Here is a 19,536-nt window from a genome sequence, read left to right as displayed (position 1 = left end):
AATTACCCAGGCTCTCATCTTTTCCACGCAGTTAACTTGTCCCCTTATACCCCCAGCACTTGGCATCGCCCCCCCTTGACAGCTGTTATTGCCAAGCATCCACATTAATCCACGTTGACATCTCTTCTTTCCACCTGCTGCCCTCTAGTGGAGGTGCTGACAAGCAGCAAAATCTTTAAATGGGAGCGCCAGGGGTTGACCTGTCTGAGCAGAGCTCACAGGGGTCAGTGCAGGCCCCCACGGGCTTGTCCACAGACCACAGCTATGAGAGGAATCATGAGGCTAGCCTCAAGCTGTTTGGACACTGTTTGCACACATCTTACTTTTTAGAGCAGAGCTTTACAGAGATCCTGGCATCTCTTTATGGGTTTTCTTTTTTTTTTTTCAGGTTTCAGAAATCTACCTGGAAAACATTATCCTTGGGATATTATTGCCTCTTTGTCCCCATTTCTTCTGTTGTTTACCCAAATTCTACCTCTTGCAAAAGAAGATAGTTCATTCCTACCTCCCCCATTCTCTAGGTTTTCCAAATCTTGCAAGAAATGAAAGTATTTGGGGTTTTTGGGGGGTTTTTTTTGTTTTGTTTTGTTTTGTTTTAGTATTTGTTTTTAATCATTACAGTTTAGAAGCTTCTAGTTACCAGGTAAAAGGTACTGACATGAACTCAGCATTAACAGTGTAATGGACACTTAGGCAATGTGTGCACCTTGTATCCCTCCGAGATCCTGTGAGATACCTGAAGTAGCCCTCTTTTCCCCCAGAGGTTCTGAGGTCAGGAGAGTTTGAGAGGAAAGACCGTGGTAAGTCCCTCAGCAAGGGGCCAAGCCAGAACTAGAACTCTAATATGTATAGCTGATGGAAAGCCCTTGTGTGTTCCTTTAATGTACTGTACTGCCTCCACACAATGATTATTTAGTAACTAGTAACTAATAAATAACAACTTTCATGGGAAATGAAATGAAGTCTCCTGGTGTATTATATTCTTGGTAAAATCATTCAAGTTTTCTTTAATGAATGTTTAATAATGACTGTATCTCTATGCAATCCCCACATGTCATTTTTAATGCTCTTACATCCAGCATTGCTTCACAGAGAAGTTTGCAGGTGGGGAAGTTTGGGAAAGGGGTGAGAACAGCAAAAGGCACACGCTGATGCAAAGCTGAGGCTGGATATCACAAGGTAGATGCCATATTCTCTTGCAGTTCTAAAGGAGGCTAAGTAGTTATCTATATGAACCAGCAGAACAGAACTCCTAGGCCAAACACTGATACACACCGTGTGCACACCCACACATATCCCCCACAGGATCCCTCACGATTGATAGACCAGCCTGAGTGTACCTTTTTTGTGGTGATGATTTTTCACCCTTCTTTTATTGTGATTGCTAATATCTTGGTAAGTGGCTTTTATTAAAAAAGGTTTTTTTCTTAAGGAGCACAAACAACATAAGATTTCATTTGGCTGAATTTTTTCTTACCATTGTAGACGATAATTATTATTGGAATATTGTCATACAACCTATTTAACTTCTTAACTGGAATATGTTTACACACGCACACACACACACACACACACACACACACACACCTGAACTACCCTTTTTCTCTGTAATGATGGAAAATACAGACCCGTGTAGATAAGAGAATTTGCTTTGAGTCCTAAACCCACCCTATACTCTGTGTGTGAATAGTGTAGCATAGAAAGAATAATACTTGGGTTCTAGATTCCAGTTGCCTGCCCTCCTACCATTTTTAAGCTTTGCTGCCTTGGTGAAGTAAATAAACTGTGAGCCTCAGTTGTCCCTGTAAACCCAGGATAACATGACAGATATGGCTCAATTAAATAGTCTTGTGCAGGGACACTTGAGTGGCTCAGTGGTTGAGCATCTGCCTTTGGTTGAGCATCCTGGGGTCCTGGGATCAAGTCCCATGTGGGGTTTCCCACAGGGGACCTACTTCTCCCTCTGCCTATGTTTCTGCCTCTCTCTGTATCTCATAAATAAATAAATATTTAAAATTAAATAAATAAAAATAGTTTTGTGCAACATCAAAGGCTCTGAATAGTTAAATGAATACCATGTTAATAGAAATAAGTAGCTGTCAGTTGGATTGGCTTTTCCATTGGCTTGCACAAATGATGCTTGCCTTTCTTTCTGATAGGACCTCCAATGAGAGGATTCCTTCAATCTAGTTTTCTCTCTTGTGATTTTTCTGCTTCATAAATAGCCTATACATAAACACTACATTGGCAGTGCATGGTTAAAGGAATCCTAGGTTAAGCCTTTTACAAAACCAAAATGCCTATGTAGATAATGACATCTTGTTTTTCACCTCAGAATGTGTGTGTATGAGAGAGAGAGAGAGAGAGAGAAAGAAAAAGAAAAAAAAGAAAGAAAAGAAAGAAAGAAAAGAAAAGAAAGAAGAAAGAAAGAAAGAAGAAAGAAAGAAAGAAAGAAAGAAAGAAAGAAAGAAAGAAAGAAAGAAAGAAAGAAAAACAGTGTTTAAGTTTTCGTAGGGCACATCTGACTCGATAGCTGAAGGGTGAGTTCCAAGCAGTCATTATCCAACCCCAACCCTGGAATGTTCCTAACAACCTCTTGTGTTTCCTTCCTACTGCTCAGCACTGGTGAGCTTACAATGTATAAGAATTATATATAAAAAATAATAATAATAGCCACACACCTTTCTGCCCCTTTTGCTGCACATCTTTTCAGTTTATTACTGTTAGAGCTCACTTGTATAAAATCAAAATTTTAAAGACTTTATCCCCCAATTTTTGACCATTTGAAGTTTCAGGATTCCAAGGAATAACCATCTCTTTATTTTATTGATGATTAAATAATAAATGTACAAATGTAATCTTTGTAACAAACTTGAAAAAAGGGGACAGATGGAGTTAGTAAGGTACAAAGAGAAAGAACGCTATCTAAGCCTGCAACATTAAGCTGCCCAGTATTGTAGGAATCCATAGAACATGGAGGCGATAAACCAGAGTGCTTCAGAGAAGAGACTAGATCTGAGTCCTGTCTCTACCATGTACACCTCGTGCATCGGTTTCCTCAATATGTAAAAGGGGATAATGGTGCCTAGTATACAGGCTTACTGTGAGGATTAAATAATTTGATCCATGTAAAGAACTTTCAAGCCTATCAAGCATGAAAATGCCCAACAGACATACTCTGTTATTGCTATAAAAGTACAGAAAGAGAGTCCAGAAGTCATTTGGTTTGGTGGAAACCTTTCTTCGTCCTCCTCTGTCTCCCCTGCTCCCACTTTGCTTACCTCCCAGTCCACCTCTGCCTCCTATTTCTCTTCCTCACGACGTTAGAATTTTCAGCGAAAATGTTTGGAAGAGAGGCAGGTGGGTAGTTCAGTGGTTGAGCATCTGCCTTTGGCTCAGGGTAATGATCCTGTAGTCCTAGGATCAGTCCCACATCGGGCTCCCTGCATGGAGCCTGCTTCTCCCTCTGCCTGTGTCTCTGCCTCTCTTTCTCTCTCTTTCATGAATAAATAAATAAAATCTTAAAAAAAAAAAAGAAAATATTTGGAAGAAAAGAAGAGATGTGTTCTTGGGAGGGTGCCAAGCTTTCTGATAGCCAAGTATACCTGTCTGCTAAAGTGACTGTGTCCCATAGTAATGGGCTTTATGAATCAGAAAACTTATTTCTTAAGAAATGGGCTTAACTTTTTGATGGATAGGTCTCTCTGTGCAGGTAGATGGAAGTTGGATCAGTGATAGGATAGCACAGTGAGATCAAGGATCAAAAGGATGAAGATGAGAGGAGTGTCATGTATGCTCTTAGGGGAGTTTATTCAGCAAAGCCCATTTGTCTTCACCCATTTGGTTTGAGCTGCTGAATTCTGCATGGAAACATAATGGAAGGCAAAATCTAAGAGCAGCCTCAGGTGCCTTTGGTGTGTCTTTCCCAGCTCCCTGCTCTTCACCCCTCCTAACAAGGCCCCGCTGACCTCAGAGGGCCCTCTTGCCAGGCTGTGAAGCCCATCTGAGCCAGAGGCCTGGGATTACAGCCAAAGCTGAATGAAGGTGCAAAATGTATGACTAAAAAAAGCCCAAACACGTGGCACTGGGTATAGCAGATAAGCTTGTTGGAGAAATGGTTTATAAATAACACGGTAATGGGGAAAGGGAGAGGGGCAAGATATTGAATTGTTGTCCGATGCTTGAGGTCAGTCTCACCATTTCAAATACTGAACCCCAAGGTGATGCACACTGAAAAAAAAAAAAAAAAGATGGACCTTCTGGATAAAATTAACTCTGCCTTATTTTTAAGCCCAGTAAGCCAAATTCTTAAACGGATTTATTTGGAATATATTGAAAACCATGTGTAATTTGAAAACAAATAAATATAAAGCAAAAGCAGGACGCAATTCCCATGAAGATGTTAAGCTTTTCTGAGGATGGTCTCTAAGGCTGGGATGCTGCAGAAATGAGAATGTTAGGGATCTTATTGAAATGGCTTTTTTTCCTCTTCCAAATCACTGCAGGGGATGGATGGACTCAAGACAGAAGGAATGAGAGGGAAAGGAGATCAGGAAGGTTCTCTTTTTCTTTCCCCCTTTCTGTTTTTGGTTTTCTTTTTCCCTTGTCACAGCCAGATGGGATCTGAATTCTGGTCCAGAACTCCCAAGACCAGAGGGTCAGGGAAAGTCACTCAGGCTGGAAGCTGTGATCTTATCACTGGTCCAGATCCCTCCTGCTTCCTCCCTGGGAAATTTGTGCAAACATAACTGCCTGGTCTTCCTGTTCAGTGGCAAAGGTTTGCTCCCTTCTCTTTCATATGGGAATATGAACTTCGGGGGTTAGCTTTGGCTGCTGTTTTTTTGTTTTTGTTTTGTTTTTTTAAAGAAACAAGAGGCTTGGTCTCACAAACCTCTTGCAGCACATGGAAACCTCGACTAACTAAAGAACAAGATGATTTTAGACAAATGAGGCCGCATGCCTTCCCCTGGAGCGAGCCCATATTCGCAGTCCAGCATTGCCTCTTCTCCCCACCCTGGCCCACCACTGTCTCCATCATACTGTGTGGTTACCTGGCTGCCCCTTACTGGGAATTATAATCTCCCAGGAAGAGTTAGCCATTGGCTCAGCGTCAGTCTTCTGAGAAGAGCATGAACTTGTCTTTTCTCCTTGCCAGGACTTCTGTCTTTGCCAAAGAAGGCTGAGTCTTTTTTGGAAGCCTAAGATTTTCGGCATTAAAGTGTGTATTGTTTAAAATCATAATAATTTTCTGTCTTCTTTGAATCTCATCTTCAAAATCAAAATGATGCCTTGAGTCAGGGTCATATGGATGCAGTTTCCGGGGGTGGCAGGGAAGCTTCTTTCATAGCACAGGCAGTGGTGCATGGTGATAAGGAATGCCCTGTCCTTTTGCAGGACAATTGCAAATTCAGGATTTTTCATCATCTCCAAATTAATTTTGGAGAATTTTAGTTCATTTTAGTCCATTAATGGCATCTAATGAGATGTTGTAGATTGAAAGTTCTGCTCTTTTTTTTTTCCGCCCCTCTGTGACAGCATTACCAATTTTCTTTCATCCATGGACTTGATAAATCTGTAAGCACGCCTTTTTTTCTTTTGGTCTTCTACCAAAGCGTTTATACAAAACCGAATTCAAAACCTTATAACCTACTCTTGAAGGTTGTGCCCCAGGCCATCCGAGGTTCTCTAATTAACTTCTTGGATCCTTTGTTTAATTCTCAGTGAATTTGCTTATCTCTATAATTATTCAGGCCACAGGAATACATTCCACTCACAACATATCATGAAAGACGACATCACCTGTCTCACTGAAATTAAGAAACATTAGATGAGTAACACTCCCCTAACAACAGGCAGATAAGCCTTCCCAGATGAGAGGAAATGAAATACATTTCCTATAATGATTTGTTCTTAGTGAATCCATGTTGGTGACCTGTTGTTTCCTCTCCAGAGACTCAGAAACCATCTAGTAATTCATTCTAGAATGTTGCGGGAGACTGAGATTCAAGATACAGCTTTAAGAAGCACCATTTTAAACCTATTCAAACATTGTGATATCTCCTGATTTTGTCCTCCAGTACGCCTCAAAGATAAGCAGAGTTTACTAGACCATTTCATATTTCCAGGATCTGGAATAAGACTCATTTAATCTCATGTTTGAACTCATCATTAGTTTGAGATTGTGCTGATTGTCCCATTGACTTTAGACTTCAGTTCTATTAACTACATTTAGTCTGTACTCTTCAGTCTTCATGTTTTTATCCTTGACTAAGAAGAAAACTCTTGAACAGTTTGCTTTTGCTTTTCCTGTCTTCTCAGAGTTGTCATCTTTTCTTGCTGTTTACATACTATTTTGGGGTTTTGTAAGATGAGACAAAATCTATATCAGCTTATAGTTTTACGAGTTAAGTGTAAAAGTTCTGGACTATTGATTATTTCATCATCTTAAAAAATAGTCTATAAGTCTCTTTCCTCTTCTCTCTGGGTGTACTCACACATGTGTATGCCTGCACTTGTTTCCCTGTGTGGGTTTTTTTTTTTTTACTCTGGCTTTCAATGCATTCTGAATATTTAAAAGTCATTTGTACTACATGTGAGAGAACTGATAAGCTACCCAAGTGTGAGGTTTAATTTAAGGTGGAGATGATCACTTTGAGTTATTATTCTTAGAATAAGTAACACATTTCAAAATTATGAACTAAACATGGCAAATCATCAAATTTAGTACCATTGCTTGGCAAGACCCAGTGAAACCCTAGAGCACCAAATTCAGATGGAGAGAAATGGTGATGAGAAAATCAGAGCCAGAGAGGGCCAACTAGAGGTGAAAACATGAGTGAATGGCTTTAGGCCCGTAGGAGTCAACAGGAGGTCATTAGGAGATGGAGAAGGGAAAGGCAACCGTAACCAATTATTTCATTCATCCGTTCATTTATAAATGTTTATTGGGAGCATGCTACTTGCCTGGCATCCTTTTTGGTGAAACTAGGATGCTAAGGGAGACAAAACTAATGTGAATGAATGTGAAAATGAGGGAGAAGCAATCACTCTCCGCCCTCAACGACAGCTGAGCCAGTCCACATACGGATATGCTTTTCTGTTCCGAACACACAATCAACCAAAGTAATAAGCTATAGACAACCTCTATTTTGACACATAATGCTTCAAAATAATCAAAAGACAGATTTCAGAAGAGTCTATGTATAACCATTTAAAAGAGGCTTAAAATTAAAATCAGAAAAGAAGAAGTGTTTCTGTGGGGAAAGTTTATAACCTAAGGCTAGTGTGTCGTATGGGAGGACTGCTGTGTTGGCAGCATGATAGAGATGTGGTCAAGGACATGGAAACACAAATCCATTCAATATTTAAGAACTACTGTCTCCCTAAACACCACCACAGTTCATCAGGTTTTGCCACATGTTCGGATTGCAAACCAACTACAGAATGCTAAAAAGTTTCTATGACAAAATTATTCCTGGGTTTTTGCTGCTTAAATTCTGTTGTAGGAAATGTAACTATACACCAGCATCTAAAACAGGCAATTCTGTTATTAAGAATCAGGGTTACTCATAACAATAAGGGCGTGTTACTAACATGTCAACTGGTGACTTACAGATTTGCAGTATCAGAAACATAGAGGGGCGCCTGAGTGGCTCAGCCGGTTAAGCATCTGCCTTTCGGCTCAGGTCATGGTCCAAGGATCCCAAGATCGAGCCCAGCATCAGGCTCCCTGCCGCGGGGAGTCTGCTGCTCTCTCTCCCTCTGCCTCTCCCCGACTTCCCACCCACCCACCCCCATCCGATGCTTGCTTGCTCTCTCTCTTTCTTTCTGTCTCTCAAATACAGAAATAAAATCTTTGGGGAAAAAAAAGGAAAGAAACAAGGTGCATGTGTACTTAGACTTGACAGAGCTGCTCGCAGGAGGGCAGGAGTGGAAGGACTCCTTGCCTTCCATATTGGATTTCTTTATACTGCTGTGTGTGTTGTAGGGACCACGGTTGGTTTCCCTGATGTAAGCCTAGCAACTTGTTTTTCAGTTCAGCACAGTAAAATCTGAGCAGAAGAGAACTCCCTGTTGGCCACCCACCTCACAGTGTCTCAAAGGGAACTCTGTGTAGAAGCATTCCACATGAGGCAAATAGACAGTTCTGTAATCAAAATGAAAAACACTTGAGCTGAATCATCTACCGTGAGCTATAGCTTCCAGCCCTGATTTAAAAGAATGCAGGGAGCCCTGCAAGTTGAAGCGTTCTTGGCAGGCGAGGAAACAGCTGTAACATTGTCCGGGGTTGTCTGTAGGAGCTGTGCGGGCTGTTGACAGCGCTTAGAAGGCCCAGAAACAGGGCAGACGCTTTCCGCATTAGGTCAAAGTAGTGGCAGCGGCCTGGTTTGTGAGGTGAACTTTTGACCCTGTATGAGGCAAATGGCTCGCATGGACCTTGCTTTGTCATTTCTCAGGCCAGTTTTCTTGTTCAGAACCAGTGGGTAGGACCTTTGCTTTTTAAACTTCATTTTTTCCTACACGTTAAATGTTCTTCTAGCTGCAGCTGGAGGGAGGGAAGATGAAGAATGAGCATGGGTCCTCCTTGCTCTCCCTCAGTGTCCACCCCGGAGGTGGGGAAATCACATCAAGAACTATAGCACTGGGGCCCTTGCGTGGCCAGTGGTTGAGCATCTGCCTTTGGCTCAGGGGGTGACCTCAGGATCCCGGGATAGAGTCCTGCATCAGGCTGCCTGCAGGGATCCTGCTTCTCCCTCTTGACTATGTCTCTGCCTTTCTCTGTGTGTCTCTCATGAATATATAAATAAAATCTTAAAAAAAAAATCTAAAAAAAAAAAGATCTATTGCACTAACCCTTGCCATAATTTTCATCTTCTCAAGGCCTTCCCACTTGTCACTCTGCGACTCCCTCTGATCCTGTCTCCTGTCCTCCCCATGCCTGCCCTACTCAACGCTTGCCCTTGGGGTCAGGGCATCCCTTTGCCATCCCTAACCAGGCCTATCCTCCTAAAAGAGGTCCCTACCTTAGCCTTACCTCAAAATCTATTTCCATGCTCCCCAAACCAATGACCCATGGAAAGAATCAGATTAAATAATTTATGCTGAGGTAAACCTTGCTGAGTATTCTGAATATGGTAATTAAGGGGTATGAGCATTTTAATAGGAGACCATGATTCGTCCAAATGAGTAAATCTCTAATGTTGCAATTTCTATTTTTCTGCACCAGCTGGTATGGACATTTTGGGGAGCCAAGGGATTCTTTCCTTAGCTGTTCAAGTCATGCTCTCTGGGTGAATGCCTAATCCCAACTTCCCATTATTCTCTTTTGAAAGATGTAGAGTCACATCTTAGAAAACATTTGTCTTCACACCTTTGCCAAAATTCATTAAAGTCAGTGAAAATAGAAGGCTCTTTTGGGAGGGGGTGGCTACCGGGTGGATGGACTGATAAAGAGAAATACCTTAGTCTGGTTAATAAGAGTAATAGTTGCTCTCTAGAAGGTGATGATAAAAGGGAAATGATTTCTAAGATTTTTCATGAAGGCCAAGCAGTTTGCAGTGGGAAACTCAGCCTCTACCCTCAAAGTTCCTTTTATAAACTTGTAATTTAGAAGCAAAAAAATGATGAAGGGGCATCATTCTCACTAAACTGCTAGTTAATTATGCAGGCATTACTTATTATTACAAAGCAGTACACATTATAAAAACACTTCTGTATTTAAATTTTCAGATGTGTGATTCCCTGTTATTCTCTTAGATGCAAATGCCTTGTGTCAGGTACCATGTCTCGTAGGTCTACCCGGCATCTAGTAAAGCGCTTTGTGTAAAGTAGGCAATTAGTAAATGCTTACTTAATGAGTTAGTATAGTTTTGTTTCTGCTTCATTTTGCTTTCTATGTTTTCCTTAGGATGTGAGGGGTTAGGCCAAGGGAAGCTGTCTCTTATATATAAATATGGATGTCAAAGTAACTATGTTTGCATAAACAAACACATTCTGCCGATTTAGTGAACATTATATATCTATATACGTATATGTAGATATAGCACTGGGCAGCTGAAGAAATATGAGGCAGTTACTTCACTCTCCCTTCCCTAACTGGATCCCAGACTTTAAAGCCACTTCCTAAGGTAACCCACCTGTATTTACTGGGCCACAAAAGGAGTGGCCCTGCTAAAGTTATTTCTGAATGCAGTGTGCTGGAATGTAATGCCTGGGCCTGGGATTTAAAGTGAGGCCCCCAAGAGATCATTATACACATTTTCCACTTGTGGGGGAATCCCCTTAGCTGAAAATAGATGGTGATTTCATATACTCTATCCAAACCTCACTTCCTCTTTTGAATTGAGGAGGCTAATAGCCATTCTTGAGGCTTTTAAATAGTGATGGATCTTCCTAATGAGGAATTCAGCTGCTGGCTTCTTAAGCAGAGTCTTTTGAAGTTGAAGGATAAAAAGGGCCCAGGACAATAAACATACTTAGCACAGTCTAGTTTAGCTTCCCTTCTCCCAGCCACCACCCAAGACTATACCTGAACCATCCTTAGAACATTAAAAAAAAAAAAAAATCCCTTGCCATCCCCAACCCACCTGTTTCTATTGGAAACCCTTCCCATCAGTTTTTCTATGTATTTAACCTACGCGGCTCATCATGAATGGTGAGCGTACTTGCATTGCCAGAATTTTGTCAACATTGTTAGCATTTTGCTCATGAAAAAATCTTATATGTATGTATATCTTATATCTATGTGTATTCTTGTCTTCTAATTCAGAAGCTCCCAAACTTTTCAAATGTGATCCCCATTTAATGTCAACTCCGATAGCCCCCCCTGTGTCTTGGTTGTACCCTATATACTGAAGTATCCAGACAGACGTTGGAAGTGATATGGATCTGTAGAACCATAACTCCCTTCTCTGTGTTTCCTCTCTCCCACATAAGTAGATGCAGTCCTTAGGTTAGGAATCATCTTAAACCTTTCATCATTTTTTTGTAGTTTTACATGCTTTTTTTTCATTTTCCTTAAAATCTGAAGACAGCATTTTATGTATTATTAAAATAATGTCGTGACCACATGAACAGACATTTCTCCAGAGAAGACATGCAGATGGGCAACACATACATGAAAAGATGTTTTTTGTTTTATTTATTTATTTTGTAATAATAAATTTATTTTTTATTGGTGTTCAATTTGCCAACATACAGAATAACACCCAGTGCTCATCCCGCCAAGTGCCCCCCTCAGTGCCCACCACCCAATCACCCCCACCCCCCGCCCTCCTCCCCTTCCACCACCCCTAGTTCGTTTCCCAGAGTTAGGAGTCTTCCATGTTCTGTCTCCCTTTCTGATATTTCCTACCCATTTCTTCTCCCTTCCCCTCTATTCCCTTTCACTATTTTTTATATTCCCCAAATGAATGAGACCATATAATGTTTGTCCTTCTCCGACTAACTTATTTCACTCAGCATAATACCCTCCAGTTCCATCCACGTCGAAGCAAACGGTGGGTATTTGTCATTTCTAATGGCTGAGTAATATTCCATTGTATGTATAACCACATCTTCTTTATCCATTCATCTTCCGATGGACACCGAGGCTCCTTCCACAGTTTGGCTATTGTGGACATTGCTGCTAGAAACATCGGGGTGCAGGTGTCCCGGCGTTTCATTGCATCTGTATCTTTGGGGTAAATCCCCAGCACTGCAAATACTGGGTCTAGGGCAGATCTATTTTTAACTCTTTGAGGAACCTCCACACAGTTTTCCAGAGTGGCTGCACCATTTCACATTCCCACCAACAGTGCAAGAGGGTTCCCTTTTCTCCGCATTCTCTCCAACATTTGTGGTTTCCTGCCTTGTTTATTTTCCCCATTCTCACTGGTGTGAGGTGGTATCCCATTGTGGTTTTGATTTGTATTTCCTTGATGGCCAGTGATGCAGAGCATTTTCTCATGTGCGTGTTGGCCATGTCTATGTCTTCCTCTGTGAGATTTCTGTGTGTCTTTTGCCCATTTCATGATTGGATTGTTTGTTTCTTTGATGTTGAGTTTAATAAGTTCTTTATAGATCTTGGGTACTAGCCCTTTATCTGATACGTCATTTGCTAATATCTTCTCCCATTCTGTAGGTTGTCTTTGAGTTTTGTTGACTGTATCCTTTGCTGTGCAAAAGCTTCTTATCTTGATGAAGTCCCAATAGTTCATTTTTGCTTTAGTTTCTTTTGCCTTCGTGGATGTATCTTGCAAGAAGTTACTGTGGCCGAGTTCAAAACGGGTGTTGCCTGTGTTCTCCTCTAGGATTTTGATGGAATCTTGTCTCACATTTAGATCTTTCATCCATTTTGAGTTTATCTTTGTGTATGGTGAAAGAGAGTGGTCTAGTTTCATTCTTCTGCATGTGGATGTCCAATTTTCCCAGCACCATTTATTGAAGAGACTGTCTTTCTTCCAGTGGATAGTCTTTCCTCCTTTATCAAATATTAGTTGACCATAAAGTTGAGGGTCCACTTCTGGGTTCTCTGTTCTGTTCCATTGATCTATGTGTCTGTTTTTGTGCCAGTACCACACTGTCTTGATGACCACAGCTTTGTAGTACAACCTGAAATCTGGCATTGTGATGCCCCCAGCTTTTTTTTTTCTTTTTTAAAATTCCCCTGGCTATTTGGTGAAAAGATGCTTATCATCACTTCTCATCAGGGAAATCTGAATCAAAATTACAAAAAGATATTATTATATATTAACCCGTCAGAATAGCTAAAATCAACAACACTAGAAAAACAGGTGTTGACAAGGATGTGGAGAAAGAGGAACCCTCTTGTACTGTTGGTGGGAATGTAAACCGGTGCAGCCATTGTGAAAAACAGTATAGAGGTTCCTCAAAAAGTTAAAAATAGAACTACCCTATGATCCAGCAATCATACCTCTGGGTATTTACCCAAAGAATACAAAAATGCTAAGTCAAAGGGATACAAGCACCCCTATGTTTATAGCAGCATTATTTACAAGCCAAGATATGGAAACAGCCCAAGTATCCATTGATTGATGAATGGATAAGGAAGGTATGGCATAAATACAATGGAATATTATTCAGCCATTAAAAAAGAATGAAATCTTGCCATTTACAATGACGTGGATTGAGCTAGAGAGTATGATGCTAAATGAAATAAGTCAGGGAAGGACAAATACCATATGATTTCACTCATATGAGGAATTTAAGAAAGAAAACAAACAAGCAAAGGGAAAAAAGAGAGAGCCAAAATAAGAAACAGACCCTTAATTACAGAGACCAAACAATGGTTACCAGAAGGGAGGTAGGTGGGGGAATGGGTGAAATAGGTGATGGGGATTAAGGAGGGCACTTGCCATGATGAGCATTGGGTGATGTATGGAATTATTGGGATTAAAATAAAAACTTTAAAATGATTTCTTAAAAAAGGAAAAAAGTAATGTCATGACCAGTTTCTGTTTTTAAATAAAGGTGACTTTCTTCCCCAGCCACTGAGGTAGCAGTACCAACTATAGATTCCCTTTAGAAAGATCACTTTAGTAACATGAGGTTCTAAAGTACATCCACTATATAAGTAAGTCCTAAAACTTTTCTATACTTACTTTGTAAGTGACCAACACAGTGAAACAGCAGGTCAGACTTTTGTGTCTCAGAGCCCCTTTATATGTTTTTCCAAATTACAGAAGACAACAAAAAGCTTTTGTTTATAGGAGTTATATTGATATTCACTGTATTAGAAATTAAAACTGAGAAATGTTTAGAACACACCTATTAGAGTGATGACTTCATCATCCTATAGCGTCTGGGAAACTCTACAGTACACTTGTGAAAGACACAATGGTTTGGTATTATAATAGTAGTTTTGACATGTAAACCCACCAACTTAGAATATATTCATGACACATTCCATAACATCTAGAAACTAACAATCTAAGGCCATGAATAAATACTAATAAATGATGCTAAATTCAGATTCAATGATGGCTTTCTGTAGTAATCCTAAAAATATATATTAGATAGAAGTCAGCATAGATTCATTAGCCACTTGGTATTGCCTACTCTCTTACTATCTACCCTGCAGAATTGCTTCAACTGATTTTCATTTTATAAGAAGCAGCCCTGTGAAAGGTTTTACCATAACCTTAGAAATGATATAGAGCACACTGTTCCTTTTTTGTAATGGTCCATGGGAGAAATGATATAATGACCTGTGGGAAAAATGCCAAATGCTATAGTAAAAACTCTGCTTCTCCTCAAAATCTGGTGTATTTTTTTCTTATGGCCGCTATAAATCTTGTAACTGTGCTTTCTGGTCTGTTTTGATTACTAGGAATATAAGAGCTGAAAATCCAACTTATATTTAATATTCTGAGCCCAATGGCATTACCTCTACATGAAGTTTTCCCTAGAATTATCTTACCACTTGAATCTTGTTTTTCCCGTTGTTCTTATTTTTCTTTTTTTTTTAATTTTTTTAAAGATTTATTTATTTATTTATTTATTTATTTATTTATTTATTTATTCACAATAGACATAGAGAGAGAGAGGGGCAGAGACACAGGAGGAGAGAGAAGCAGGCTCCATGCCGGGAGCCCAACACAGGACTCGATCCCAGGACTCCAGGACTGCGCCCCAGGACAAAGGCAGGCGCTAAACCACTGAGCCACCCAGGGATCCCCTCTTTTTTTTTAATTTTTTAATATTTTTTAAAGATTTTATTTGTTTATTCATGAGAGACACAGAGAGAGGCAGAGACACAGGCAGAGGGAGAAGCAGGCTCCACGCAGAGAGCCTGACGTGGGAATCTATCCAGAGTCTCCAGGATCACACCCTGAGCTGAAGGCGGCAGTAAACTGCTGAGCCACATGGGCTGCCCAGTTCTTATTTTTCTTTGCATATATTTTTAAATATGCCTTATTTATATATTTAATCTCCAGTGAGAATGAATGAATGAATGAATGAATGAATGAATGACGGGGTATGTGATGTAGCTTAGAGGGATTGTTGGAGTACCTAGCATGGTACAGACCAAGTAGAGTTATCTGTATAAGGTTTCATGGGTGAAATGGATCCTAAGTGGAACTTAGGAGCAAAAGGAAATAGATTGCTGGACATGCAGGGTGTTTCATGTGAGTGGTTGGCTCTAAAAGAGATGCAGCTGTAGAGTGAGTGAGTGATATCCTCAGAGCGGTAAAGAGATCTGTCTGACTGTGGCACTAGAGCTGATGGCCTTATTATGTTTTTATTTGACTGAAGAGGCCCCTGAGGATAGGAACTAAGGAAAAGTGGAGTTAGCTTCCTGTAAGGAAGGATTTTCACTTTAGTTTCTAAAATAAATGAGAAGGTAGAGAATTAAAAGTTGAGAGGCCAATTAGGAGAAAATTCTGATGGTATATATGGAAGAAAGGACTGTCTAAGCACAAGTAGGAAGAAGCAGATGAGAATATGACGAAGAATCAGTGAATGGCTTGAGTTAAAATTAATGCACTGTTTATTGACTTCACCAGGTCTACTTTATTCATTACTGTGTACAGAGCTTTCTACAGCATATAGCACAGAGGGGGTGCTTTGGAAATGTTGTGTTTGGGGGTGCCTGGGTGGCTCAGTTGGTTAAGCATCTGCCTTCAGCACAGGTCATGATCTCAGGGTCCTGGGATTGAGCCCCACATCGGGAGTGGGGAGCCTGCTTCTCCCTAGCCTTCTGCCTGCCACTTCCCCTGCTTGTACTTTCTCTTTCTCTCTCTCTCTCTCTCTCTCTGCCAAATAAATTAATTAAATCTTTAAAAAAGAGAGAGAGAAAGAGAGAGAGAAGAAAGAAAGAAAGAAGAAAGAACGAAAGAGAAAGAAAGAAAGAAAGAAAGAAAGAAAGAAAGAAAGAAAGAAAGAAAGAAAAATGTTGTGTTTGATGAAAAAAATGTGTCCCTACCTCCAAGGAAGATAAAGAGAAGCAGATGGGTAAATCAACATATAAAACAAACTATGCATCAGTTGCTTCAGGAAGATGTTATAAACAAGGACAAGCAGCATTCTCAGCAGAAAGCATAGAGCCACAGTCACTGGGGAAACCCATGGAGACAGCAGCAGAAGCAGGTATGCACATGGTCTTGCAGGGTCAGGGCCCTTGACTGTGGGATTTTTAAGTCACCTGATGAGGGAAGCATTGGCTTCTTCCCTGGTGTGATCAGGAGCCAGGAACCAATTGAATGTATGTCAGAATTTTGGCTCCAGCCTAATCCTGCCATCTTAGTGATTGTGGTTTCAGGTAGCACCAGCCTCTCTCCTGGCATAATCAAATGTCTGAGGTCCAAGGCTTCAGGTTAAATAGAATCAATTGCCTTAAGTTTTGGGCTAGAACTCTTCCATGGAGCATTGTGGGAAACCAACTCCTTTCCTTGGAGTCCAGCTTATGGGGAGATCAATCATGAGCAAATTAGTCTTTAAATCTCAGCTCACCAGCCTAAATGAAAGCATTGTACTCCACTTTGCTATTTCAACCTGTAAGACCTGTGAGGCTGGTCACTGATGACACCATAGGACAACAGGCCGGGTGCAGGTTATGTTCACTCAAGATAGATTGACAAGTACTATTTGTAGTGGTATGCTGGTAAATGTTTGACAACTGCTCTTGGTGGTGAGGAGGGGGTCAGGAGGAAGTGGAAGCAGTGATTTGTAGTATTTGCTGATTTCCATGGTGTAAATCCACCCACTATGGCCAATTTCCAACCATCAGTATGATTGAAAATGGCATTGGGAAGACAGGCACAGCAGTCCACCATTATATAATATTTCTACTGTACAGATAGAACAGACATCAGTAACCTCAAGATCATAAATATTAATTAAATGTAGTAAAATAATTATGAACTGATGGGGTTTAAGTGTTTATTATATTTGTTTTTAATATAATGTTTAATTTTAAGTTGATATATTTTAAAGATTTTATTTATTTATTTATTTATTTATTTATTTATTTAATCGAGAGAGAGAGAGAGATTGAGAGAGAGCACACAAGCACAAGCAGGGGGAGCTGCAGAGAGGGAGAGGGACCAGGTACCCCTATATATTTTAATTTTTTAATAGTGACTGTGTTGAATAACCAGCTCACAAAATTCCTTAAAATTTGACAACCAGCCCATGAGCTGATTAGAGCTCATTCCAGCATACCACTAGGTAAGAACAACCTGAAATAAATACTTTGTCCTTCCCAGAAAGGTATCAACACTGCCATTCATGGCTCCAATTCCAGGGTTGAGGAAAGACTAATTAGATGCTGCAATATTATTCCCAGGCCTCTTCCCATGGCCAGAGAAACTCATTCTGAAGGAAGAATGAGTTGTCCTCAGTGGCCTAGCTAGCTGCAGGTCCTGATTTCCATGGTTGATGGTCAGTTTCATTTGTAAGTACTGGATAGCACTACTCCATGAGGTATGCCAGGAGGCCCTGAGAGCAGAGTGATATTGTTAGGAAGGCACTGGAATGATTACCAGCTTTCCCCGTGCCATATCCAGTACCAAGTAGAAAACCTATTTGACCTATTTGCTGAGAACTCCACCAAGGAATTTGAGACCGTCTAGGTAACATTTTTCTTGGAGGTACTTAAATGTAAGATAGGCAATAGGCAGAAATGATGAAGTAATTATGGTTCTGAAATGGGTTAAAGAAAAGTGAAGCAAGGAAGGTATCACTGAATTGGGTCTTCAGTGATTAGCAGGAAGACTCATCACTGTTACTGGAGAGGAAAGATGAGAGAGTGAGTAAAAGAAGCAAGGTAGAGAAAGTATGGGAGCCTGAAGGAGCGTGGAGTGTTGCAGTATTGTCCAGGTAACTACCTGGTTAATGGGTTGCAATGGTCTGAATGTGTGTGTGCCCCCAAAGTCCATATGTTGAAATTCCAATCCCTATGGTATGAGGAGGTGGGCCTTTGGGAGGTCACTGGGTCATGAGGATAGAGCCCTTGATGAAGCTTAGTGCCCTTGGGAAAGAGGCCCCTAAATGCTCCCTAGCCCAGAGTACAAGGAAAGATAAAAGTGGAAGAGGAGTTTCGGAGCAAGGTTGTCAAGGGCATTTTATGCCATGCTAGAGTTTCGAGTTTTTTCCTTTCAATAACAGAAAGACCTTAGAATAAGCAGGAACTGAAAGAATCAGGTTTGTGGTTTTGTCAGAATTAAAAAAAAAAACAAATCAAAAAAATGCTTGGGCATCACTCCATTACCTGAGGATTATGGTGAAATTTCCCAAGTCACTGCACAGGCTGCTGGGTACCGCTTGAGGCTTTCTTCTTGCCTGTGATTTCAACACTGGGGCCTTTTAGGGCTTGGCCCTAACCTGTTCTTAATCTGTTCTTAACCTGTTCCAAAACAGTAGTCTTCATATTTAAAGGTATTCTACTCCCTTCCAAAAGGCAAATTAGAAAAGCAGTGTACCTTTAATCAAGAGAGTTAATCTTTCATCATTTAGGTAACTGTCCACTGATCTTCAGTTTTAAAGATACTTTGATGCACATAAATGGCTATGAACCCCCAGAACTCTCTATGCTTGTATCTTGAATTTATCAGACCCATCTTCTTCCTATAGTTACAGAATTTTGTCCTGTCATTCTTAGGAAGTATGTTTCTGTAAATCTGGATTGAGAATTTGGAAGAATACACAGATCCAAAGCCTCTTAGAACCCCACCACAATAAAGGACCAATTACCTGAGAGTATCTTAGAAGGAAAAACTTAAGAAAATAGATATCAACTGAGTGTACAGATATGAATGTAAAATATGAAAAGTATCTGTAGACAAGAGCCACTCAAGATACCACTGCTTCATTTATAATCAGATTATCTGCTACAATTTCAAAGCTTTCAATAATTCAGTTTTAAAATCCCCAAAGTATGATTTTGAGTTATTGAACTCTCTAAATAACATCTTCCAGGGCAGTAGACAAAAGGGGATTGATAGTGACAATGCAGACTTGGTCAATGTCACATACTTCGTTGAAAGTCGTGACTGAAAAAAAAGAAAAAAATAAAGTCATGACTGGGCCACCTGGCTGACTCAGTTGGTAGAACATGAGACTCTTCATCTTGGGGTTGTGAGTTTGAATTGCACATTGGATATAGAGATTACTTAAAAATAAAATTAAACTTAAAAAAGTCGTGACTACCTGAGGTAGGTTTTAGGCTAAACTCCTTAACCCTAGCATGGCCTTTTGACTTGCATAAAATGCAAGTCCACATTTCCATAGATGCCAGATTAGAAAAACCAGCCATAGAACAAAAATTCTATTGAAATTGGCCTCCTAATGCCATGTGGACCAGAGACATCTTGAGTCACTGAGCTCATAAACTGATGTCTAGCTCATGGACATGTTTTATTTTATCCAGGCAGCATTTTTATAAAGTCAAATTGGTTGATATCATTTAAAATTTGAACAAAATTTAACAAAAACAAATTGATCTTATTTCTGGCTTTTCTTTGACTAATTGGACAAGCCTAGGTCTACATTCTCAAGATAGTTGGCTGGAACTAAGTAGCTTCCGCCCTCTTTTAG

The 19,536-nt window shown here is 40.2% G+C and overlaps 1 protein-coding gene and 1 long non-coding RNA gene across 9 annotated transcripts in view; one reads left to right on the top strand and one right to left on the bottom strand.

The window, feature by feature from the left end:
* Window positions 1–19,536, top strand: part of GHR (growth hormone receptor) — a 270,875-nt gene that overhangs the window by 147,443 nt on the left and 103,896 nt on the right. The gene's annotated exons all lie outside the window — the stretch shown is intronic.
* LOC140632586 (uncharacterized) overlaps window positions 122–19,536 on the bottom strand; it is a 41,117-nt gene continuing 21,702 nt past the window's right edge. Inside the window, exon 2 of the long non-coding RNA XR_012030190.1 lies at window positions 122–12,695. This is a non-coding gene — a long non-coding RNA (uncharacterized lncRNA). The remainder of the gene's footprint in view (window positions 12,696–19,536) is intronic.

The sequence above is a fragment of the Canis lupus genome, chromosome 4, assembly GCF_048164855.1.
Source record: "Canis lupus baileyi chromosome 4, mCanLup2.hap1, whole genome shotgun sequence".
NCBI lineage: Eukaryota > Metazoa > Chordata > Mammalia > Carnivora > Canidae > Canis > Canis lupus.
Note: the sequence above shows the minus strand (reverse complement) of the source record. Positions and strands in the feature narration are given on the sequence as shown.